The sequence below is a fragment of the Amblyomma maculatum genome, chromosome 10, assembly GCF_055883805.1.
Source record: "Amblyomma maculatum isolate TAMU_Amacu chromosome 10, ASM5588380v1, whole genome shotgun sequence".
NCBI classification, from domain to species: Eukaryota; Metazoa; Arthropoda; class Arachnida; order Ixodida; family Ixodidae; genus Amblyomma; species Amblyomma maculatum.
Genome location: NC_139353.1, coordinates 100,305,765 through 100,329,515, shown reverse-complemented (window position 1 = coordinate 100,329,515; position 23,751 = coordinate 100,305,765). Strand labels below are relative to the sequence as shown.

Sequence of the window (23,751 nt, the reverse complement as noted above, 5' to 3'; positions counted from 1 at the left end):
AGTTTCCAATGGCGGCCTGTCCAGCGGAGCCAGAAGTTCTTAGCACCTGTCACAGGTCTGACCGCCGCCGTGGTCAGTTGTTCCGCAGCCGCTGGTGACTGAGGGCCGGGGTTTTATGGAGCTTATCATTGGAGGTTGTGGCCAATTACTGCACCAGGGTGGCCAACTCCTGTTCTGGTGAGGGAGTGCGTTGCCGGAGGTGTTCACCGGCATCAGGTCGCACCCCAAACCTGTATATGCAATTCCATCGACACGCGGATTTTTTTTTTCTTTCTTTATCGGTGCAGCGGTGGCGTAGCAGTAGAACATCCGCCTCGCATGCAAGAGGACCGGGGTTCAAATCCCGGTGCCGCGCAATTCTCCACCGGATTAAAAAAAAAAAAAAACGTCAAAATATTCTTAATCCGGTCACACTTACTCCCTTGACTTGGGCGGGACGCAATCACGTCTTGCAAGTCATGATGAATCATGTAACAGTTATTCGTCGCATAACTCGAGGAGAGGTCATCACTTGCTTGCAAGTCGTCTTGAATCACGTGGTACTTCTCATCATGACTTAGTCCTCACATCACATAAGTACAAAGTTCAAGATCTTCACTTTCCAAATTTATTTTTCTTCTTCATGGCACGTCGTGGCTTCAAGTGACTATAGTCTTCATTACATTACTTGTTTCAACATCATATGACTGCCTGTTGCACCGTTTACTTAGCATTATACTTAAGGAGTGATATACGAGCGATGAATAGATGTGTACAGTCATCAATCCTGTGACATTCGTTACCGCGACTTCTTGCGACACATGCTGCAGACAACTTCCGGAACGGCTTTTGCTTTTCGTAAGACTTATGAGGCTATTGCTTTAATAAATGAAATCAACGCTTTACACTTAACGCCATAGTTAACTCTAGCACAGTTGTCAGCCCCAAGAACAGTCAGTGTGAACACTCGACAGGGCATCGACCTAAACATACTCTTTCTAGCAATATTTCAATTGCCAGGCACTCAGGGTGGAACACCAAGGTTAACCCAACCAAGCAGAGGAGGCGAGGTCTGTTTACAGTCCGCAACACGTTCCTATCGTAACCACACCCTTATCTTTGAGTTATAGCTCCAGGTGCGTCATCCCGGCTCGTTGGTCTAGGGGTATGATTCTCGCTTAGGGTGCGAGAGGTCCCGGGTTCAAATCCCGGACGAGCCCGTTTTTTTTTTCTCTTATGACCGATTGTACCCGAATACCCTACTACCGACACTTCCAATCATTTCGTTCCTAGATTTAATTGTATTTCAAATATTTTGTCCTATATAATGTTTTCAAGACACAGGACCAAGTGCCTGAATGGCTTCCTGGAATAAAAGGTCGCTGCACAGGCCTGAATTTTAATGGTTCAAGCAGCCAGATTTCGTGTGGTTTTTAGCCAATGTTGTGTGTTTGTTGCGTAATACTCATGTTTAAAATCTGGGTTTGAAGTTGGGAATAAAGAAAAAAATGATCACTTATGCCTCTAAGACAAACGCAACCATTACCTTAGCCCTCCAGGACTTATGTCTGACTATTGACATGCATAGATATGTCCGCTGCAGCTGGTCACTATTTAGTCAATCACTTATTAGCGTGAAATTGTAATTGCTTACCTTGCCAATAACGTTACTTGATGTTACAAAAGCCCCTCGTGTTTTTTGTTCACAATAAAAATTGGCCTTGGAAAAAAAAAACTTATATATAGCTAGCACAGAACCGACGTTAATTGTAGAAATATGAGAGAGGCCTTCACCCTGCAGTGGGTATAGTCAGGCTGATGATGATGATGATTATATACTTCACTGTGGGCGCGATTATATTGCATAACGGGCCAGGTGAAGACTCTTGGTTCTTTTGATCGAATTTGGAATCGGCTTTATTGTAAGGGATTCCAGTTACAGCCACGTTGATAACTTTTTCCGAGTAACAATTTCAACATCATGACTAGCGATTCTATGCCATGTTTGCGCTTGTGGTGGAAGAGCACTTGAGTCTGCTCGATTCTTGCCAATAACATTGTGGTGCTTTTCAGCCTCCTCGGTAGATTTTCTGATACCGTCGCTGACCACATTGGAGAAGCCAAAAATCCGACGAGGCGAGTAAAAATGCACCATGGTCATGTCGGCATGAATCTAGCAGATCCAAGTGCTGGTTTAGAAAATTGGGAACCACGTATTGAAATCACTTCGTTGCAATCGGTGACCGAAGAAATTTGTCAACACAACTGCGCCTGCAATCTTACAAAGGGTCCGTACGGGTTACCAGACTGAACTGGTTTTTGACACTTTCAGTGACATAAGTTTCATCTATTATGTGACATCTATGCCGCTACATGGCAAAGCAGCATACCATCAAAAAGCGGGCTACATCTAGTATGTACATCGATGTTAAGTACTGTACAGCGGCGCTTATGGTACTTTAGCGCAAAAGCTTGTTGCGGTGGTTCAGTAGTCTGAGCGCTTGACTGCTGAACCGAGGACGCAAGATTAAGTCAGACTTCGGCAGCCCCTTTTTGATGGCAAATAACAAAGGCACCCGGGTTCTGTGCAGTGTCATCGGACGTTAAAGAACCGCAGGTGCCCGAAATTTCCGGTGGCCGTTCATAGCGTGAGCCGTTTTTGGAGGTTACATCTCATAAACAAAACCTAAACCAGCTATATCAAGAAAAGAAGGAACACGGTGAACACGGGCCCTACTCGTAACTGCTTTCTGAAGGGAGAAGCAGCACATACAAAGTGTTTGAGAGAAGCCTTCCACTTAAACGTAATACTTAGGAGGCAGAACAGTTATTTTGGAGGCACAATAATATCTTTGCTTGCGGACATTATAACTTACATCAATCATTTATTTTATTTATTTATTTATTTCAGACATACTGCCAGCCTACATAGAAGACTTTAAGCAGAAGTGGGATTACATGCATTTTTTAGGAATAAAATACACAGCTGAAAAGAAAAACCAGCTTAGCAAGAGGAAAACCTATGAAATCAAACATCATCATCCCGGTGTCGACCTGCCATCAAAAAATGGATTGAAAGACTTACACATCAGCATGCTCTTCGTACAGTGAAGGAATACATAATTAAAAGCAGACGTATGAAACCTCATGCGCAAAGAAAAAGTAAGAGCAATACAGGAGCAAACTGCCCGAACAGATAAAGAACGGCAAACGACATGTACGAGAAACGTCAATAGTAATAAAGAAGCACTACACGCGAATATATCAAGAACAGTTTTTCAATTTTGATAGCAGAGACTCGGCAGTCGGGCATTCTGCAATATCAGCAGGTATAGTGCGTTCCATTCGCTGACTGTTCTAGGGAAGAAAGAATGTTTAAACGCGTTGGTTTCGTAGGTGTATTCTTTCAATTTTTTAGAATGATTTGCACGCGTATTGCGCCAAATAACCGCATCAATATATAGCTTCTGGTTTATTCCAGCTTAGAATGTTAGAGAAAATGCGTGTACTTCAGTCTCTCATGAAGGCGACGTAACTGCAGAGGATCTAAATTAGCTTTTTGCACTAGAGCAGTTGCTGAGTGTGCCATCTGCAGGAACTATAAACAAATATTTCAGATTTTTCTTGAATGTTTTCGAGTTTGTTAATATTCATCCTAGTATAAGGATCCCATACTGCTGAAGCATATTCAAGAAGTGGCCTGATAAATGTTTTCTAAGCTAGAAGTTTTATTTGTTGAGTTGTCTGGCATACTGTTCTTCGCAAGTAACCAAGTATTTGCATCGCCTTTCTTTTTCAATATAACACACACGTTCATTCCTCCTGAGATCAGAGGTTAGAATTACACCTAAATATTTATAACATTTAACGGATTCTAGGAGGTGACTATAAATGGAGTACGGAAAGGTTAGGCGCTTACTTTTACGAGTTATTGTCATTGCTACTGTTTTCTTCTTATTTATTTTTATTTGTGATGTTGTCCGCCAGTTTTCTATGTTAGCTAGTGATGCATTTAACTCAGATTGTTCATTTGAATGTTTAATTTCATGGTAAATTATGCAGTGATCTGCGAAAAGTTTCATTTTCACGGACACATTGCTGACGATAATGTTCATCATCATCATCAGCCAGACTATATCCACTGCAGGGCGAAGGCCTCTCCCATATTTCTCCACTTAACCCGATTCTGTGCTAGCTGCATCCACTTGACCCCTGCGAACTTCTTAACCTCATTCGCCCACCTAACTTTCTGCCGCCCCCTGCTACGCTTTCCTTTCCTTGGAATCCAGTTTGTTACCCTCAGTGACCATCGGTTATCCTCTCTTCGCACTACCTGTCCTGCCCATGTCCCTTTCTTCTTCCTAATTTCCACTAGAATGTCAGTAACTTGAGTTATTTCTCTGACCCACTCTGCACGCTTCCTATCTCTTAATGTTACCCCTACCATTTTTCGTACCATAGCCCACTGGGTTGTACTCAACTTAAGTAGAACTCTCTTGGTTAGCCTCCACGTTTACTAAAAAGAAAAGAGGCCCCAGAACAGACCTCTGCGGAACGCCCGACCGGACCGGCCCATAACTGGAACACGCACCTTCAATCGACACGCACTGACGCCGCGTCGAAATATGCGCCGCTATCCAGGAAAGCAATTGTCATTTCCAAGTATTGGTTGCAGTTTTAATATTAACTTTTGGTAGGAAATGCAGTCAAATGCTTTCTCAAAATTTAAAAAGATAATATCTCTTTGGCTGTGTCTATCTATAGCTGCTGCAAAATCATGTACTCCCTCAACTAATTGTGTGACCGTTTACACCCCCCTGCGGCGAGGATTTATGTAATCATGTTTTTCAAGATAAGTGGCTACATGTTTAAAGACGATAAGTTCCATAATTTTGCCGCATGTGCACAAAAGTGAAATTGGTCTGTAAGACGAAAGAAGTGATTTGTTTTCTGATTTGGGGGTATCGGTGTGGTTTTAGCATACTTCCAGTCGTTAGGAAGTGCTGCATTTCACAGAGGTTTTCTTAATAAGAGCGATAGATACTTAGCGCACCATTCTGCGTACCTGAAAAGAAAGGCATTGGGAATCACATCAGTTCCCTGCGACCCTGTAGTATCAATATCAATTAAGAGCGATAGAACGCCTTCTTCAGATATACATATATCGTTTATCGGAGCGTTCGGGATATTGGCTGCGAGCTGCGGTATCTTGCCATCGTCATCTGTATATATGGAGCAGAAAAACTGATTAAAGGAATTCGCTATATGAGATTTGCCAGTAACAGTTATATTTGCAATAGACATAGTGGAGAATGGGTCATTTCTAGGTTAAAAATGTCGCCAAACATTAGCAGGGGATGAAAGAAGAACGTTTTTTATTATTATATTGTGGTAGTTATATTTTTCTGTTTTTACTGAACTCTTGAGCTGTTGGCGCATGCCGATAAGTTTCAGAACGTTAAACGTAGAGGGGCACTGCCGGATTATCATCTTTTTCGGTTTCCGTTTTAGACGTACAATCTTTTTAGTAATCCAGGGATTAGTGTTGCGTACAAATTTGCAACCACGTAGCACATACTCATTCACACATTTCAATGCGAAATTTTAAACATTATACCATAAACTGTTGACACAGTATGAACAACTAGACTCATAACAAGAAGTGAAATATGAAAACAAGCTATTTAGTGTGTCCAAAACACCAACGTCATCAGCACTTGTAAAGTTCGAAAGTACACGCTTTTCTTTCTTGCAATTCGTAATCACGTTGAGATGTAAGTTTAGGCATACCATCTTATGATCCGATATGCCGTCCATAACCTGCAGTTTGGTTCACGACGAAGCAAAATAGAGGCATTACCGTTTTGAATGCGTGTAGGCTGCCTGACTAGCTGAACTAAGTCATGGAAAAGAATGATATTAACAAAGGCTCTGCAAACCTTGCAACGCTTCAAGAAAATATTCAGTCTAGTCGATTGATGGAATAATAAAATCACCCGCTAAAAGTAAGTTATTGGAATATTTTGAGCACTCGCATAAAAAGCAATTCATTTCATCAAAGAAAGTAGTGTCTGTCAGCGCTAGGATGCCTATAAAATGCAGCTATAATTAATTTAAGCTGCTTCAAACAGATTTTATTAACGACGGACTCAAGACCAGATATGTCAGGCAGCCTAATTACGTGCAATGTATCTCCTAACATTTTGGCAACTTGGCCTCTAGAATTTGCATTCTTTCGATAGATTCGATAGTGGTTGTTGTTGTTGTTGTTGTTGTTGTTGTTGTTGTTGTTGTTGTTGTTGTTGTTGTTGTTGTTGTTGTTGTTGTTGTTGTTGTTGTTGTTGTTGTTGTTGTTGTTGTTGTTGTTGTGGCTGTAGGAAGAACGAAAAGAAAATGCCCGGGCCTGCTACTGGCTCTGTAGCTGAGCCACCTTTGCTGCCTCGTGCGGACGGAAGACAAAATGGAGAAGAAAAGAAAAAGAAGAGGGAGCGAAAGACGCGCGCCGCAACAACAGCCGTCATCCACCACCGAAGCAGTGGCGGGTGCAATGACGGCATACAACAGATAAAATTTTGTGGCTGGCTAGCCCACGCCGCAAGCGGCGTTGACCTACCGTCCCAGCCCCGCAGGGCCCGGAACTGCCACCCTTCACCACCTGTCACTTCGAAGTCACTGATTTCAGTGTGTAACCACGTTTCGGTTATGGTCAATGCATGAGGTCTGTGCGCTTATAAAATACTCTCAATATCCTCTGATTTATTAAGAATACTTCGTGCATTGCGGTTAAGACATTGAAAATGTTCCTGAGCGCTTGTCTCGATCCATTGTTGCCCTTCTGGTGCATGTTTACTTGGTTCAGGGCGTGTCCCTGCCGGTATCTTCTCATTTGTAGAGTCATCCCATACAAAGAACTCATTATCAACCTTAATTTTGTCATAGACTAACTTAACCTTCCCTCCCGATTTCCTAATTTCGGACGTGCTCTCCAACACTTCAGTTCAGTTCAGTCGTTCAGTCGTGTCCGACTCTTCGTGACCCTACGGACCATGTCACGCCACGCTTTCCGGTCTCTCACTATCTTCCTAACATCACATAACTTCATCTGCAGTGCCTCGAGGATACCATCTAACCATCGCGTTCACTGCCTACTCCTTCTCCGGCGACCCTCAACCTTTCTCAACATCAAATCTTTCCCCAGCGACTCCTCCCTTCTCATCAGATGACCAAAGTAGCTGAGCTTTACCTTAGAATTTGACCCTCCTATGAACAGTCAGGGTTTATGGACGACAATATCGACTGGTTTGATCTTCTGGCAGTCCAAGGAACTCTCAAGAGTCTTCGCCAGCACCACAATTCAAACGCGTCAATTCTTCGGCGGTCAGCCTTTTTCGCAGTCCAACTCTCGCATCCATACATCACAACATAGCACGAGTTATACGGATCTTGGTTGGCAGACTAATGTCTCTGCTCTTTATTAGGTGGTCAAGGCTAACCATTGCTCTCTTTCCCAGAAGCAGGCGTCTCCTAATTTCATGGCTGCAGTCTCCTTCCGAGGTAATCTTGAAGCCCAAGAAGAAAAAATCTGTCACAGCTTCCACTTCTTGTCCATTGATGCTACAGGACTTGATAGGGCAAGACGCCATGATCTTTGTCTTTTTAATGTTTAGTTTAAGCCCAAACTTCTCACTCTCCTCTTGTACGCGCATTAGAAGTCTCTAGAGTTCCACTTCACTTTCTGCCATTAAAGTGGTATCATCCGCATATCTAAGGTTGTTGATACGTTTTCCAGCAATCTTCACTCCAGCTGAAGACTCGTCCAGACCGGCCTTCCTCATGATGCACTCTGCATATAGGTTAAATAGGCAGGGCGACAGTATGCAGACTTGCCTCACTCCTTTCTCAATCGGAAATCAATCAGTAAGACCATGCCCTGTTCTGACTGTGGCCTCTTGTCCTTCATACAGGTTCCTGAGGAGACAGATGAGGTGAATTGGAACTCCCATCTCTTGGAGAGCTTGCCACAGTCTGCTGTGATCTACGCAGTCAAACGCTTTCGCATAATCAATAAAGCAGAAGTAGATGGGTTTCTGGAACTCTCTTGCTTTTTCCATGATCCAGCGAAGGTTGGCAATTTGGTCTCTAGTTCCTCTGCCCTTGCGAAACCCAGCTTGCACGTCCGGAAGCTCCCGATCCACATACTGCTGCAGCCTTCCTTGGAGGATTTTCAACATCACCTTGCTAGCATGCGAAATAAGCGCGATCGTGCGGTAGTTGGAACAGTCTTTGGCACTGCCTTTCTTTGGAATGGGGATGTAAACTGACCTCCTCCAATCCTGTGGCCACTGCAGGGTTGTCCAAATCTTCTGACATAATGTATGCAGAATGTTAACAGCGTCATGGTTGAGGTTTTGAAGCAACTCAGCTGGAATGCCATCAATTCCGCTAGCTTTGTTCTTAGCAAAGCTGGCTAAGGCCCATTCAACATCATTCTTCAGGATGCCCGGCTTCCTTTTATGCCTGGTTGGTACTGAAAAATCTTCAGAAATGGAAGTAACCGTATCCTTTAATTTATAGCAGTTCTGCAGTATGCTTACTTTTTTGCGATTGTCGATGAGCTTTAGAATTGTAGGACGTTGTCGTTCTTGCTCTTTGCGGCCAATACTGTGTATTCTTTCTATGGACGAAACTGTTATGCCCTATTTATCTACGAACACACCTTCAACTACTTTTGAGGCAAGCTCCTGGGGCCTTTCATCGAGGTTTTCAGTAATGCCATACAGTCGAACGCCTCTACAGCGAAATCACCTGTATAACGAAGGATTTCGTTTGTCCCGGCCGAATTCCTATCTTTCATTGGTATCGTGAACGCGTCTACAGCAACGACCATTACAACAAAGTTGCCTGTACAACGAAGGAATCTAGCCTCCCCTGACGGCAGATTTGTTGCTTTACAACGAAAACACGCAGCGGCACGGCCATTGCCCTGCGCAGCCGCGACCAGGCCACGGTGTACACGGGCAGCACCGCTCGACATGGCAGCAAAGCCGCGCGGCGAATTGCGAACTCGGCAGTCCTCATGGTAACCGCCACACCAACCAAAAAAAATGCCCAGAGGCCGGGCGATGAACATTTTGACGAGCAGCACTAGCGTTGCCTTCCGAAGCAATCAAGGACGGGAAGAAAGCGGAGGCCGACAATGATAGCAGTGATGAAGAGCCTGCAGACGAAACAAAACTTTTGACGACAAGAGAGGGGGGCGAGGGCGAAAGCTGTGCTAGAACCCTCTTACGCTACCTATGGCTTCAAGACTGCCAGAACCGAGACCCCCGTAAGCTACAGCCATATGTAACCATAGGTAGCCATAGGTAGCGTAAGAGGGTTCTAGCACAGCTTTCGCCCTCGCTCTTGATCACGTTCTACGTGACGCTGGCGGTAACAAAGGACGTTCCACGTCCGCCGCTGGGGTTGAGGGTGGCGCTGGTGAGCACTCTCAAGGTTCGTATACAGACAACATAAATACCCAAGCAAGTAGCAGGGGGGACAGCGGCCGATGTAGCTCAGTTGGAAGAGCACCGGACGTGATATTCAGAGGTCGTGGGTTCTGTTCCCACCATCAGCGCGTTGTTTTTTCTTCTACTTTGTGTTTAATTATCTTTCCCCTAAACAGATTACATTACTAATTTCTGAGATTACCCAAGTAAACATTAAAAAAATAGATAACGTACCATCCCCAACGCTTTCCATGGCCTCGCCGACTGTTGGCTTCTTTCCTTCATGTATTATAACGAGCAGATATCTGCATTTTAGAGTACTGAAAATGAAATAATGTCTCTTTCCTCTGTTGCGCCTCTCCGTGTTATTTCCTTGGAGGTTCAAGTTAATTAGTCACTAGGCTTCCCCTGTTCATCTATTCCCAGTCGAAAAAAACCACAGAACTATGTCAAAAATAAGACAGAATATTCTGTAGTTCTATTGTAAACGTCAGATTTTCCTGTAGATTTGTAGTACTTTTCTGTAGTTCTGTAGTTTTTCTGTAGTAGCTTTCTGTTGTCTGTAGTTCTGTCGCACTTTTCTCTTGTATCTGAAGAAAACTCTGATGTTACTTTAGAAAGTTCTTTCGGTCACAACAAGTTTTCTGTCAAAAACCACACAGACATTCTGTCGTAACAACAGAAATTTTTCTGTAGTTTTTTTCGACTGGGTTATATGTGACTTACATATTTAACGTAACTAAACTCGACAAAACGCTTAACAAGAAGAAGCTAGACAACATTGTAGAAGTCATCCTTCCTTTACCTCAGCCAAAACAATAGCTTGTCCCCCATCAACACATTCAAGAAGTGTCACTGTCGTGTGATTTTGGCAACTCATACTCCATCAGAATAGACTCTGTCACGTGATTTCGGTGGGATGTCATCACTTTTTACAAATCACTCTTAATCTCGCAATACCTCTTTTTAATGTGACTCTGATACGGTGTCATAATTTTTACAAGCCTTCCTCAATTACTTGACACTTGTCTATAACATGCGTGACGTCATCACAATTTGCAAGCTATTCTTAATCACGTCGCACTTACTGTCCCTTGACTTCGGTGGGACGAAACCACTTCTTGCTAGTCATGATGAATCATGTAAAAGTTAATCGTCACATGACTACAGTGAGGTACCATCACTTGTTTTCAAGTCCTGAATCCCGTGGCACTACTTATCATTACTTAGCCCTGACATCACATGATTAGTACAGAGTTGTGTATAACTCACATGACCCTCATTTACCACCTTTATTTATATTCTTCATGACATATCGTAACATCAGGTTACTAGCATCGTTACATGACTCCTTACAACGTCATATGACTGATTGTTGCGCTATTTGACAGCATTATGTCACTAAGGGCGATATGTGACAGATACAACGATGTACACCTTCGTCAATCCCGTAACCTTTCGAGAACGCAACTTCTGCGACGCATTCTGCGAACAACTTCCGGCGATGGCTTTTGCTTCCCGTTAGACAACTAGGACACTATTGATTTAATAAATGAAATCAGCGCCCGACAATTAACCGCATAGACAACTCTCGCACAGTTTTCACTCCCCCCCCCCCTCAGCGGTCAGCAGGAACACCTGACAGGAAGCATTAAGATAAATTCAATTAAGCACCAATTTCATTGTCAAGCACTCACAGAAGACCTCACAGGTAAACCCAACCAAGGTCTGCTGCTTATCCTCCGCTTCTGTTTATTGTCCTCAACCCCTAAACTTCAAGCTGCAGCTCGACGCCTTCCGTCGCGGCTCGTTGGTCTAGGGGTATGATTCTCGCTTAGGGTGCGAGAGGTCCCGGGTTCAAATCCCGGACGAGCCCATACTTCTTTTCTTAACCGCCTGTACCTGACTAGGTTACTTGCAAACACGCCCAATAATCTCGTTCTTAGCTTTACTTTTAATTGTAATGTTTTACCCTATATATCGCTCGCTTATACCTACAAAGATCAGTGCAACCATTACCTTAGCCCTGGCCGTTTTGTGTAGGATAATTCACATCTATGGATTTGGCCGCTGCAGCTGATAGCTAGTTGTTCAGTAGCTTATTAGCGGGAGATACTCATCATCATCATTTAATTAACACTTAAGACCCCTTTACAGGGTATTCAATAAAGAGGGAGGGGGGGCAGGTGACCTAGATAGAACAATACATGAGCAAAGCCAAATTTGTTCGAACGTTAGCAACAAAATCTAGTAAAACAATACATAAGCATACACGGAGAGCAATGAGGACCACGTATACAATCAGTAGATTAATTACCATGTAAAAACGTAATTAACGTTTCAGATCTCCCTCTCGTTTCTTAATCACAATGGCAAACATGCAATGAAAGCTGCACCTTAAATGTCCTTAACTGTGGGTGCAAATATATTGCATGTGGGCCGGGTGAACTGTTAGCTATGTTCTTTTAATTGCATTCGGCATCGGCTCTATTATGAAGGATTTTAGGTGCAGCCATGCTGATAAATTTCGTTCGCTTTACATATTGAGCGATGTTGCACTGACATTGCGTTGCCAAGCAAAAAAGTAAAGTTGGGCTCGTCCGGGATTTGAAACCGAGACCTCTTGCACCCGAAGCGAGAATCATACCCCTAGACCAACGAGCCGATGCCGATGCGACCGTGGGGCAGCTTCCTTTTCTGAGGTAACGGCCGTGTGACCGTGTAGAACAGGTCATGAAAAAGGAACTTCAATTCATTAATAGTGCTCTCAAGTACGCTTACAGTTCAGGCTGAAGAATACGTCTAGAATAAAGCAATATCTGGTCTGAAGACTACGCATACACGTTATTAACGCGAAAGCGTTACTTCGCTGTGTTCACAGATTTCTGTCCGCAGACCGTGTCCGCAAACCACGTCTGCAAAATCGTGTCCGCAGCAGTTGCGGGTTATTGAGAAGTGGTAGAGGTTATAGAGTGGTGTGAATCGATAAAGGCTGACGTAATGTTGCTGCAGAAATAATAATTAGACCAATGAGTTAATTAAGTAATTATTTACAGGCAATAAAATGAACGTTGTCCGCAGCAGTTGTAAATAATTGAGAAGTGGTAGAGGTTAATGAGTGGTGTCAATCGATAGGGGGTAACATAATGTTGTGTCCGAAATAATAATTAGGCTAAAAGGTACATTATTTCCTTGTGTCCCTGCGTGTCGTAGGGGTGACAAGAATGCAAACGGTTCTTCTAGGCTGATTCTGCATGAAAGGAGCGACCCGAGTTGACAGCTCCTGCCCGTCGCATAAAGGGAACGTGAATTCAAACATCATGGCAGGCTGATTTCCTTATGAAGGACCACAGACACGGACACAGCACAAAGGGACGAGCGGTTAGACCTGGCGTAATATTGTTTTCGCAATAATAACCTACGGGACAAAGTGCTTTACTTTCCGTTTGGTTCCACCAGGCTTTGTACGGCAGCGCAGCCTTTTTATCCTCTGTGAGAGAGCAGATATTTAACAAACGTCAGATGGTTGGGCTTGTTGATTTATGACTCGCGATGAAAACTTAGGACCAAAAATACAAGGACCGAGAATAATTCACAGGCGGTAGTGGTAACATCCGACAACTACTTATTGAGCATGAAGGGCACGGGAAGAGTGGTTTGTATGCCATTGTATCACAACTCTACATCGAGATAGCAAAGCATATCAGTCACGCAAGCTTATTTGGCAGCAGTGCGACAGAAGGGCCATTTACACAGTCATGTTTCAAGAGCAAAATCTAATCAGCCTGAAATATTTCACGTGTCAGCGCTTTTTGTATACTTCTAGGAAATATTAAAACATTTCGGAATTATAAAATTCAATGTTAAAAAGGTAAAAAGTGCAAAAATGTCGTACCAGTGAGCACTGGGCGCTGTATGCATAGATTATACTAAAGGAAAATGGCTATGCTAGTAACCCTCATATTCCGCTATCTAGCTATCTCTTATTCCGCTATTCTATCTCGCAAGTACCGTAAGTAGGAACCGTGATAAATGCACAGGCATGTTATTATTTGTAGTCACGAAGCCATGTGTGTTTCCCGCGCGGTGCCTACCGCCTACACAAAAAGATCCTCCGTGCGATCCAGGCTTTCCTTTCTACTAACAACAATCTCAACATTCATGAAATTCAGCATTGACGTTGCAGTTTGTCTCCTCTTAGGCGCTGGTTTTTGTAATCGGCGATTTCTTCAGCGGGAGTCAGATAACACCCCTGCTCCAGTTTAACTCTAACAGCAGTATTTTCCGAAACATGACTGATAACAGCGCTGTGGAAGAAGCCTTACGCAGCGACAACTGATATGGCGCACAGTCTTATCGAAATCGACGGAAAGTGTCACACTCGGACCGTTGACGAGAGTGTTCTCTGTTGCTGAAAATTTGTTTACCGTTGAGTGTGAGAGGTCTCAGTGCGCTGACTGTGCCACACTGAGACCTCTGTTGACGATTAATGAGGCCCTAGACATACACAACAAGTTGTAAAATGTGTGAATCTTTATAACCTGTTTAGTCATGGACAGCTTTAATCCTGCGTCTATATGCAGTGCGATCAATGCAATCGCGCAATCAGTTTAGCGGCCTGTGTATTAGGCTCTCGTTTCAAATGAAGTATTCGAAATGACAATGATTGCCAACTTCCACACCCCCAAGCCAGTATCTAACGAACTTACTGTTGTTGTTTTTACACCACCTAGGATTTGCTGATAGGAGTGGTGACAGAAAACATTTCTCTCTGGCTTTTTACAGATCTATGTGGAACAACCTAAGGGTCTGTATTCCGCCACTGAGGACTGTTAACCAGTCAAGAAAGTTACGACTTATTCAGTGAAGTTTGATTAATTGATGCATGCTAGGTTTTCGGGAACACCGGCGTCCATAATTTCAACTGCCAGTCTGGCATAAACATGAATGGGTCAATCAGCACCATCCGTTTGGGTGGTCGGATAGTGCGCAGTGCAGGATATTCCCGAAAAAAGTTTCACTGCAGTTTATGGATGGCAAACCAGCCACAAAGTACAACAGAAACAACCAGTATTATTTTGGCAACAGCGCAATATATGCACATGAAATAAATAAAATAAGGAGCAGCACTTTCCTATACCTGACATTTCAGAGGAAGGATCAGAACTGAGCTCCCGGAGCCATATACGGCATTAAGTTTCTTTTCTTGTACATTTGCCTATCACATCCCGCTAGCGTGTAAACAACGTGACAAAAGGGACACTGAGAACGTGTCAGCCAAATATCAATTCCTAAACTCGGTATTCCCGGATTTGGTTCACGTTCCAATTTCAAAATTAGGTTCCACGGGCCAGGTGAATAATCGATAAATCCATTGAGGCTCAATCCAGTTTCGAAGTCGATAAAGTTTGGGTTGCTGCTCGATGCGGATAAAATTCTAGAATCCCCTTGCCGGCGGTGACAAACGAGAATTTATAATTATAATATTTCCCATTATTGGCAGCAAGAATAATTGCTTGTTAAATAATTACGCAAACTATGCCGAGCACGATAGGCACTCAGTAAAGGAAAGATCAATTTATGTTTCGGTCAGTTTGTCATACTCTAAGCCTTAAAGAAAGATTTGTGCCTCTAAATATATAATAATATTTGTTACAACACATACATATTTACATTATACAATATTATATCATATATTAAAAACATATTGATATATAACCATATATGTAGCCACTATTATTGACCAACGCACACATTTACATTAGCTAGAATTTACATGTCTCGCCTCCATGCTCAAGCCACAGGGAGGTCACAGAGTAATGCGACTCAATAACTAAACATGTAGGCCATCCTTTCTCTCAGTAATGTGCAAGGTGACATGCATCAACGACTGCCCAAACTTGACAGGTAGAATCCTTCGAAGACATATCGCAACGACGTGGATCATTGTTCTAGGTGGAGAAAGATGAAGATGTCGCTGCGTTTGGATCCTTTCGTCGCTGTAGACGTCTGTTTTTACCGCCATGCCAAATTTTGTACTGGAATCTAATCGTTTGCCTCGCTAAATATTTCTAACATCGCTTGTTCCACACATGCCAGAGTCAATCTCCCGTGTGCCTTATGACTTGGTTTTTTATTTTTTTTTATTTCACCTTTTCGTTTTCTTTCGTCTGCCCCTCAAATCATTTTCTTTTTAGACATGTAAGTATACATCAAAAGCTTTCACTGCTGGCCAATTCTTGGCCGATCTCCCTGTGTGGGTATATATCATATGTTATTCGGTAAACAATAAACAACTTCTCCGCTATAAAGACTCATTCGGACACAAGCCGAGCCACTGATTAGGCTGCCGTCAGCACTGATGAATGTTGTGTTATGCGCTCTCTTCTCCACACAGGTAAGCCTGTAGTTGACTCCATTTACCTGCTTCCTGACCTCACTGGGCGCCCACACCGGATCCGTGGCTGGAAAGAGGCTCAGCAGAACGTTCTAAAATTTGCAGAAAATTAGTTCAGTAAAAATTTTCAGATGTCGCATGTATGAACATCGGAACAATCCATGGAAAAGCTAGTCTCCTTTGGGGACTTTCAAGAATGCACCCAGATTCGAAAAAGGCTTTTCGACTTCTCTGGCTACTCATACGCTTATATTAAACCAGGATGATACGCGTAGCTTTTAAACATCATGGGGAAATCAACTCGATTACTTGAAAATTCTAGAATAACGCGGATATGGAGCAAATGAAGACGGTCAGCCGGGATCTGACGTTGAGGTTTGCTGAAGCGTTTAGCGTTGGTGACGTCCTACATCGGCGAACAGCGTACCGTGTACAGGTTCTTCTGATCCCTCACCGATCATCTATTCGCCTTCACTGCAACTGTGCGCGTTGGACACATTCGTCGCCACTGCCGAGCGCCACATTGCGATGATTGCCGGCAGTCCAAGTACAGAGCGGAGGAATGTGGTTACGTACGCCGACAAGCTGCAGCATCACCTCAGTCCTGAAGATGCATTACAAGAACACATTACAGATGACACTGAATATTTTAGCAGGACTGGTGTCCTCCTTGCCACTACCGAGGCTCAAACTTCAAGTGGTTTTTGTTTTGGTTTGGTTTTTTGGTTTTAACGTCCCAAAGCGACTAGGGCTACGAAAAACACTGTAGTTGAGGACTCCGGAATTTTCGACCACCATAGGTTCTTTAATGTGCACTGATATCAAGTAGGACTGTAATAGTTTTGGAAGGGGGATAAAATGCGTCCAAAAAATAAATGGGAAGACGCAGCGCCTCAAGCCTTGGAAGACTAGATGTGATGACCAGGGAACCACCTGCTCTCCGTATAACACTGCAAATGCCTCAGAGAAAACTTCAACCCCAGCGGCCGTTCTTGTGCTGTAGCTTCAGGACCACTGCCCGCTTCTAGTGTCTGATAGACTCGCTACAATTAACGAGCTACTCCAAAAACGCCGTGCACTGTGAGCCTCTGACACGAGTGATCAGGATAACCAAGCAGAGAACAAGCACCGCTGTCGCAGTCAAAGCACGAGGGAAAGTGCCAGATTTCGCGGTCCAGGACGCCTGACGGGACTTCAGAGGTGCTTTCGCCGTCTGCCGACAGAAGCGTATGTGGAACTGTATGTAGAATTATATGCATTCACTATGGCGGACACCGAAAAGTTGGCATATGCAAAGCTCAACTTACACCGTCTTAGGTCTCTTTAAAGCAAACGCAAATCCATCAACATTTCCTCCGCCGAATGTGGCTGTTTGGAAGACAAAATCTAAGTGTGAGGAATAGACCGAGAATGGACTAGATCCTTTCTGGCAGATTTTAATACCTTTGCGACGCATGCTGTCGGCTTCAGACACACTTCGGTTTGGACTAGTCGGTTCACGGCCATGATTGATACTGAAGATGGCGCAGAGGGGCAAGTAATTAATCTGAAAACAGACAGGCGCCTACTTCGAGCTGAGATGTATTCCACCAAACTATGCATGCATTTTTATGAAGCATCCAGCCGTATCTCGGAAGCCTATCAGAAGGAAAACGCGAAACAAAAAACTATCACCCACAATGCCCATACAGATTACTGACGTTACTCTTCTTATCAATTCGACACCGATATTGTTTCATAAAGTTTTTAAGTTTTATATTGCACCTTTTCTGCAAGTTATTGTTGGCCATTTTATTTTCTATTTTCACTTGTTTACTGATGCAGATAGCTGCAAGAAAAGAAAAAATTGTGCCTTTTTTCATCTTGACGCACGCTCTTCTCAATTATGCTGGCGTTCTCATATTAGGTTGGTTGTTATCAGTTTCCATTTTAGGTGGCGTGTCCAATTGCATCCTGTGTTATTTTTCTTACCTATCCCACGCCAGTAATCTTTATGTTGACTTTTAGTGATGATTCTTGTTCGGTGTTTTATTTTTTTTCGCTGTCTTGATACGGATAGGTGCTTATATAATGAAACGTTTGGTCGATTAAGCCTCAGTTGAAAGCTGGCGCCCATCCTGTTGTTTTTGAGCTCCTTCCTTGTCGCTTTCGAGCCCTCTTCGGTATCAAACACGACTGTGGGCTCATAGGCGGATTTTTCCTTTTTATTTGTAAAAATATTTCTTGTTCTGGCCTGACATACAATATTCACGCAGAGGGCTGACTGATATGCTGCGATTCTCTGCTCAATATGAAACCATGGTGATTAATTAATGCTTAAGTTTTTAATACTATACAGCAAAGCGCGTAAGTCAGTTTGACAACTTGCTACTTTATTGGACTGTGACTGCCACATTGTGCTAATGAGGGCTTTTATGGCGTGTGCGACTTTATTGGTCGTGTCAGTCTTTATGCACATGCCGAGAAGAGTGGTAAAGCATTGGTACGTGTCGTAGAAGAATCACGGCTTGTTGATACAGGGCCTTCAAGCTGGGCTTCTCTTTCATTCAAACGCATTCAAGGGCAATGTCAAGGTTGCCTAGGTTGGACATCTTGCACATTAGCTTCTTTCGGACTGGTATGAGAAACTATACCAGTTTCGTTTTCTGATCATTGTTTGCTGACTGTTAGGCTCGGAAGCAATTATCATTCGTGAATTAAGCTACAGTGGGTGCTGCGGAACGTAACCTAAACGTCTCTGAAAGATCAAGAATTTGAAAGTCGCGGGCGTTCGCAACTGCGCCGAACTTCCAGTGTATTCCGCTATCGAAATATTAAGAGGGCCCAGATTTGAGGGAGCTACCAGGAACTGCAGTTGCATTACCGAAATTTAAAACACTAATATGGATAACATTATTTACTAACTGCTAGGCACCTTTCATGCATCGTAAGGCGCCATATATGCAATAATAAAAAGTCAACTAATAATATTAGTTGACTATTAACTTAAGATCAAATATTTGTTTGGGGGATGGAAAGCCAGGCGCCCGTGTGCTGCGCGGTGTCAGTGCAAGTTAAAGAACCGTAGTTGGTCGAAATTTCTGGTGTCTCCACTAGGACGATTTTCATAGCCTGAGTCGCTTTGTGAAGTTAAACCCCACAAATCAAACCTTTTTTTTTCTTTTTTGCGCTAAGCCGCCTAAGTTTAAATCAGATTTTCTTTTATTTTTTGCCTGTGGAATCCCTTGAACACCTAGAATAAACGTTAGACGATCCAACGGTTTCAATCGCACCTCCTTTGGGTTTTAGTACCTTCTATAGCATGATTCCGCGTCATTAAAATAAAAATGCTGACATTAACAGCAACGAAAGCAAGGTGGGACGGTAGGATGATCATGACTTCGGCAGGCGGAACATCAAATTCTTGAGAAATACAGACAATGCGAGTAAAAGAGGACACAACGGGGCGCTTCTTGTACTTCAACCCGGGACCTCTCGCACCCGGAGCGAGATTCATACCCCTAGATCAACGATCCCTTTTTTTTTTTTTCAGAATGATATTCGTTACACTGAAACAATGTCCTATGTACATGGCCTAAGTACAAATAATTAAGAAAAGAGCATCAACTCAGCACGATGCGCAATAGGATATAGCAAGTCAACAAACCTGCAAGCAAGAGGCAATGTATAGAGCACGTCGCGTACACTCAGCACCTCTTTGTAGCCGTCGAAAGAGCCAATGTCTGCATTTCAGGTGACTGCAAATGAAATAATATATGTCTTCCCTCTTGCGCCTCTCCGTGTTGTTTCCTCGGAGGTTCAAGTTAATTAATCAGAAGGCTTCCCCTGTTCGTCTGCTATATAGGGTATGCAGATTTAACGTGACTAAACACGACAAAACGCTTAAGAAGAAGAAGCTAGAAAACGTTGTCAAAGTCATCCTTCCTTGACCTCAGCAAACGAATTATTTGTCACCCATCCAACACATTCTAGAAGTGTCACTGTCGTGTGATTTTTGCAACTCATTCTCAATCAGAAGACCCTCCGTCCCGTGATTCCAGGTGCGGTGTCATCACTTTTGCAAGTCACCCTTAATCGCGTAATACCTTTTTTATATTACTTTGATTCAGTGTCATAATATTTGCAAGCCTAAATCGCTTGACATCTTGCCTACAACGTGAATTCAGCGTGACTTCATCACATTTTGCATGCTATTCTTAATCATATTACACTTATTGTCCCTTGACTTCAGTGGGACGAAACTACTTTTTGCTAGTCATGATGAATCATGCGACAGTTATTCGTTGTATAACTCGGGTGAGATATCATCACTTGTTTGCAAGCCGTCCTGAATTACGTGGCACTCCTTATCATGATTTAGCTGTGACATCACATCATTAGTACAAAGTTGAAAATAACTCACATGACCGTCATTCATCACCGTCATTTTTATTCATAACATATCGTAACATCAAGTTGCTAGCATTATACATGACTCTTTACAATGTCAAATGACTGACTGTTGCACTTTTTGAGAGCATTATATTAGCAAGGGCGATATGTGACTGATAAAACGATGTACGCCTTCGTCAATTCCGTGAGCTTTCGGGACCGCGACTTCTTGCGGCGCATTCTGCTGACAGCTTCCTGCGATGGCTTTTGCTTCTCGTAAGACATTTGATTCTATTGTTTCAATAAATGACATCAACGCCCGACAGTCAACCTCATATGTAACTCTGGCACAGTTGTCACCCCACTCACCGAACAGTCAGCATGAGCACCCGACAGGAAGCACTAATATAAATTCGATCAAAAGTTAAGTACACTTTGTAGCACCGACTTCATTGCCAAGCACTCAGAGAGGAACTCGCAGGTTAACCCACCAAGGTCTGCTTACCGTCCCCTTTTGTTTACTAAGGAAACGAGCTTCTAAACTTCGAGCTGCAGCTCACCGCCTGCCAACCCGGCTCGTTGGTCTAGGGGTATGATTCTCGCTTAGGGTGCGAGAGGTCCCGGGTTCAAATCCCGGACCAGCCCGTTTGTACCCGACTAGCCCATACTTGCAAACACGTCCGATCGTGTCGCTCCTACCTTTACTTTCAGTTGGAATATTTTACCTTACATAACGCTCGCTTATATCTAGAAAGATCAGTGCAACCATTACCTGGCTGCCTTGTGTAGCACAATTCACATCCATGAATTTGTCCGCTGCAGATGATCACTAGTTGGTTAGTAGCTTATTTAGCGGGAGATATTCATCATCATCGTTATCATTTATTGAAGCCTTACGGACCCTTTACAGGGTATGACATAAGGGGGGAGAGGGGGGGGGGGTGTACATAAAATAATACATGAGCAAAGACAAAGAGGTGGAAACATCAATCAAAAAAGTTAAGTAAAACAGATATATATGAACATACACTGAGAACAATGAGGCCAACCAATGCTATCAGTAGATTACTTAGTATGTCAAAAACGCAAAAAGGTTAATTGAAGGTTCAGATCGCGCTCTGGTTTGTTCACAATAAAAAATAGGCTATGAACGCAGCACCATATGTGTGCTAAACTGTGGGCGCAAATACAGTGCATGTGGGACGGGTGAAGAGTTAGCTTCGTTGTCTTGATCGCATTTGTCATCGGCTGTATTATAAGGGATTTCAGGTGCAGCCAAGATAATAAAATTTGTTCGCATTACATATCACGCGATGCTATGCAAAAAAAAAGAAAGAATTGGGCTCGTCCGGGATTTGAACCCGGGACCTCTCGCACCCGAAGCGAGAATCATACCCCTAGACCAACGAGCCTTTTTTTATTTCTTCTTCTTTATTACCAAATTTTTAAGCACACAGCATACACTCTGAATACACAACAACAAAGCAAAACAAAAGGAATGCTAAAAGCGCTATGCACGTACTGCCTAAAGCGCTAGATTTAAAAGGGCTGTACTGAAGCCAGCTGGTCCAGTACAGCTAGCCACTCCGGAGAATTATCTTGTGCACGCAGAATTTCTCTCAGGTATTCCTAGACCAACGAGCCGATGCAGAGGGGACCATGGGGCAGCCTCCCTTTGTTGAGGTAACAGCTGTGTGACCGTGTAGAACAGGTAGGAACACAGGTCATCCACAGGTAGGTAGCAACAGGGCTGGGGAAAAGAAAATGGTAGGTGTGACGCTAATAGACAGGAGCCATACAAAGTAGGTCAGAGAAATACCTGGAGGTAATAACATTCTAAATGAAATCAAGAAGAAGAATTGGGCATGCACAGGTAATATTGTGCGAAGAGAGCATAACCATTGCTCGGTTAGGGTAACAAATTAGATTTTAAAGGAAAGAAAGCGTAGCAGGGGCGGCAGAAAGTTAGGTGAGGAGATGAGGTTAAGAGTACACAGGAGTCACCTTGATGCTGTTAGCACAGGACCCAGTTAATTAGAGGAATATGGAAGAGCCCTTCGTCCTGCAGTGTGTACAGTCCAAGTGATAATTTTTAATTTTTTCTTGACTTACGCTTTCTTTCAACCAAAAGGTGTACGGTTCGACAGCACCATTCTCCGAGTTTTCGCGCGCGATAGTTGCGGCCTTCTTTCAATCTTCACATTCAGAATCGGTTGGCAGAATATGTAGAACATATATAGAATTATTTTAGGATTGATAGACATAAAATTCCAGCGTATTTTATAAATATGGCACAGGCAGGTGCGTCTACACTTCGCTTCAAGTGTGTGAAATCAATAAATAGCAAAACATAGAATAAAATATTGCTACATTATTAGGATCACAGCATATATTTCTTCGCATTATTGCTTCGCTTCATTAAATTGTGAAGGCAACAACTGCGAACTCATGAGCCAGTTTTTAATTATTTAAAAGTCACAATAAAATTTACGTGGAATTTTTTTCGCGATGTTCATCATATCGAATAACGTACATGCGTAGTCTTCAGACTGGATATGCCCCGGTAACATGGCAACGGTCAGGCTTAACATAGATGTCTGACCTCTAACTTTCCCTCAAAGTGAAAATCGTGCTCCCGTAACCTTTAACTTGAGAGTGGTCACGGGTTACTTGGTTGCCTAAGCGACTATGCCTCAAAGTCACATGGCGACCGCCAGGTGACGGACCTTGACCTTACAGCGGTAATGGGCCACTTGGCCTAAGTGACTATGTCCCAAAGTCACATGGCGAACACTAAGCTTAAAACAAAAGTTTGACCTCTAAATTTCCCTCGATGTGAAAACCGCGCTCACGTGACCGTGACTTTAACAGTGGTCACGGGCCACTTTGTGGCCTATATGACTGCCCCAAAGTCACATGGCGACCACCAGGTCGCGTGACCTTGACCGTGAAAGCGGTCACGGCCCACTTGGCCACCTACATGATTATGCCCCAAAGTCCCATGACGACCATCACGCTTAACAGAAGTTCGACCACTAAATATCAATCAAGTTGAAAACCGTGCATACTCGACGGCTAGCTACTTGGCGTAGTGAATAAACGAAATCTCGATTATTGTATTTACGCTTCAGACATTTCGATCATTCTTTAATTTTATTAGAAAGGGCGATATGTGACTGATAAAACGATGTACATTTTTTTTTTTTAATTACGTCGGCTTTCGGGACCGCGACTTCTTGCGACGCCTTCTGCTGACAACTTCCGGCGATGGCTTTTGCTTATCGTAAGACTTATGATTCTATTGTTTTAATAAATGAAATCAACGCCCGACATTTAACCTGATAGGTAACTCTCACACAGTTGTCACCCCACTCTCCGAACTGTCGGCATGAACACCCGACAGTAAGCATTAATATAAATTCTATCAAAAGATAGGAGCACTTTGTAGCACAAATTTCTTTCCCAACCACTCAGAGGGAACTCGCAGGTTAACCCAGCCAAGGTCTGCTTCAC

General features: G+C 43.3%; 3 non-coding genes across 3 annotated transcripts; 2 read left to right on the top strand and 1 right to left on the bottom strand.

The window, feature by feature from the left end:
• Positions 1 to 1,127: 1,127 nt before the first annotated feature.
• TRNAP-AGG (transfer RNA proline (anticodon AGG)) lies at positions 1,128 to 1,199 on the top strand. The gene has a single exon. It is a non-coding gene; the product is annotated as a tRNA-Pro (tRNA).
• A 10,075-nt stretch (positions 1,200 to 11,274) lies between these two features.
• On the top strand, positions 11,275 to 11,346 carry TRNAP-AGG (transfer RNA proline (anticodon AGG)). Its single transcript has one exon. It is a non-coding gene; the product is annotated as a tRNA-Pro (tRNA).
• Positions 11,347 to 21,578: 10,232 nt separating this feature from the next.
• On the bottom strand, positions 21,579 to 21,650 carry TRNAP-CGG (transfer RNA proline (anticodon CGG)). Its single transcript has one exon. It is a non-coding gene; the product is annotated as a tRNA-Pro (tRNA).
• Positions 21,651 to 23,751: the final 2,101 nt, after the last annotated feature.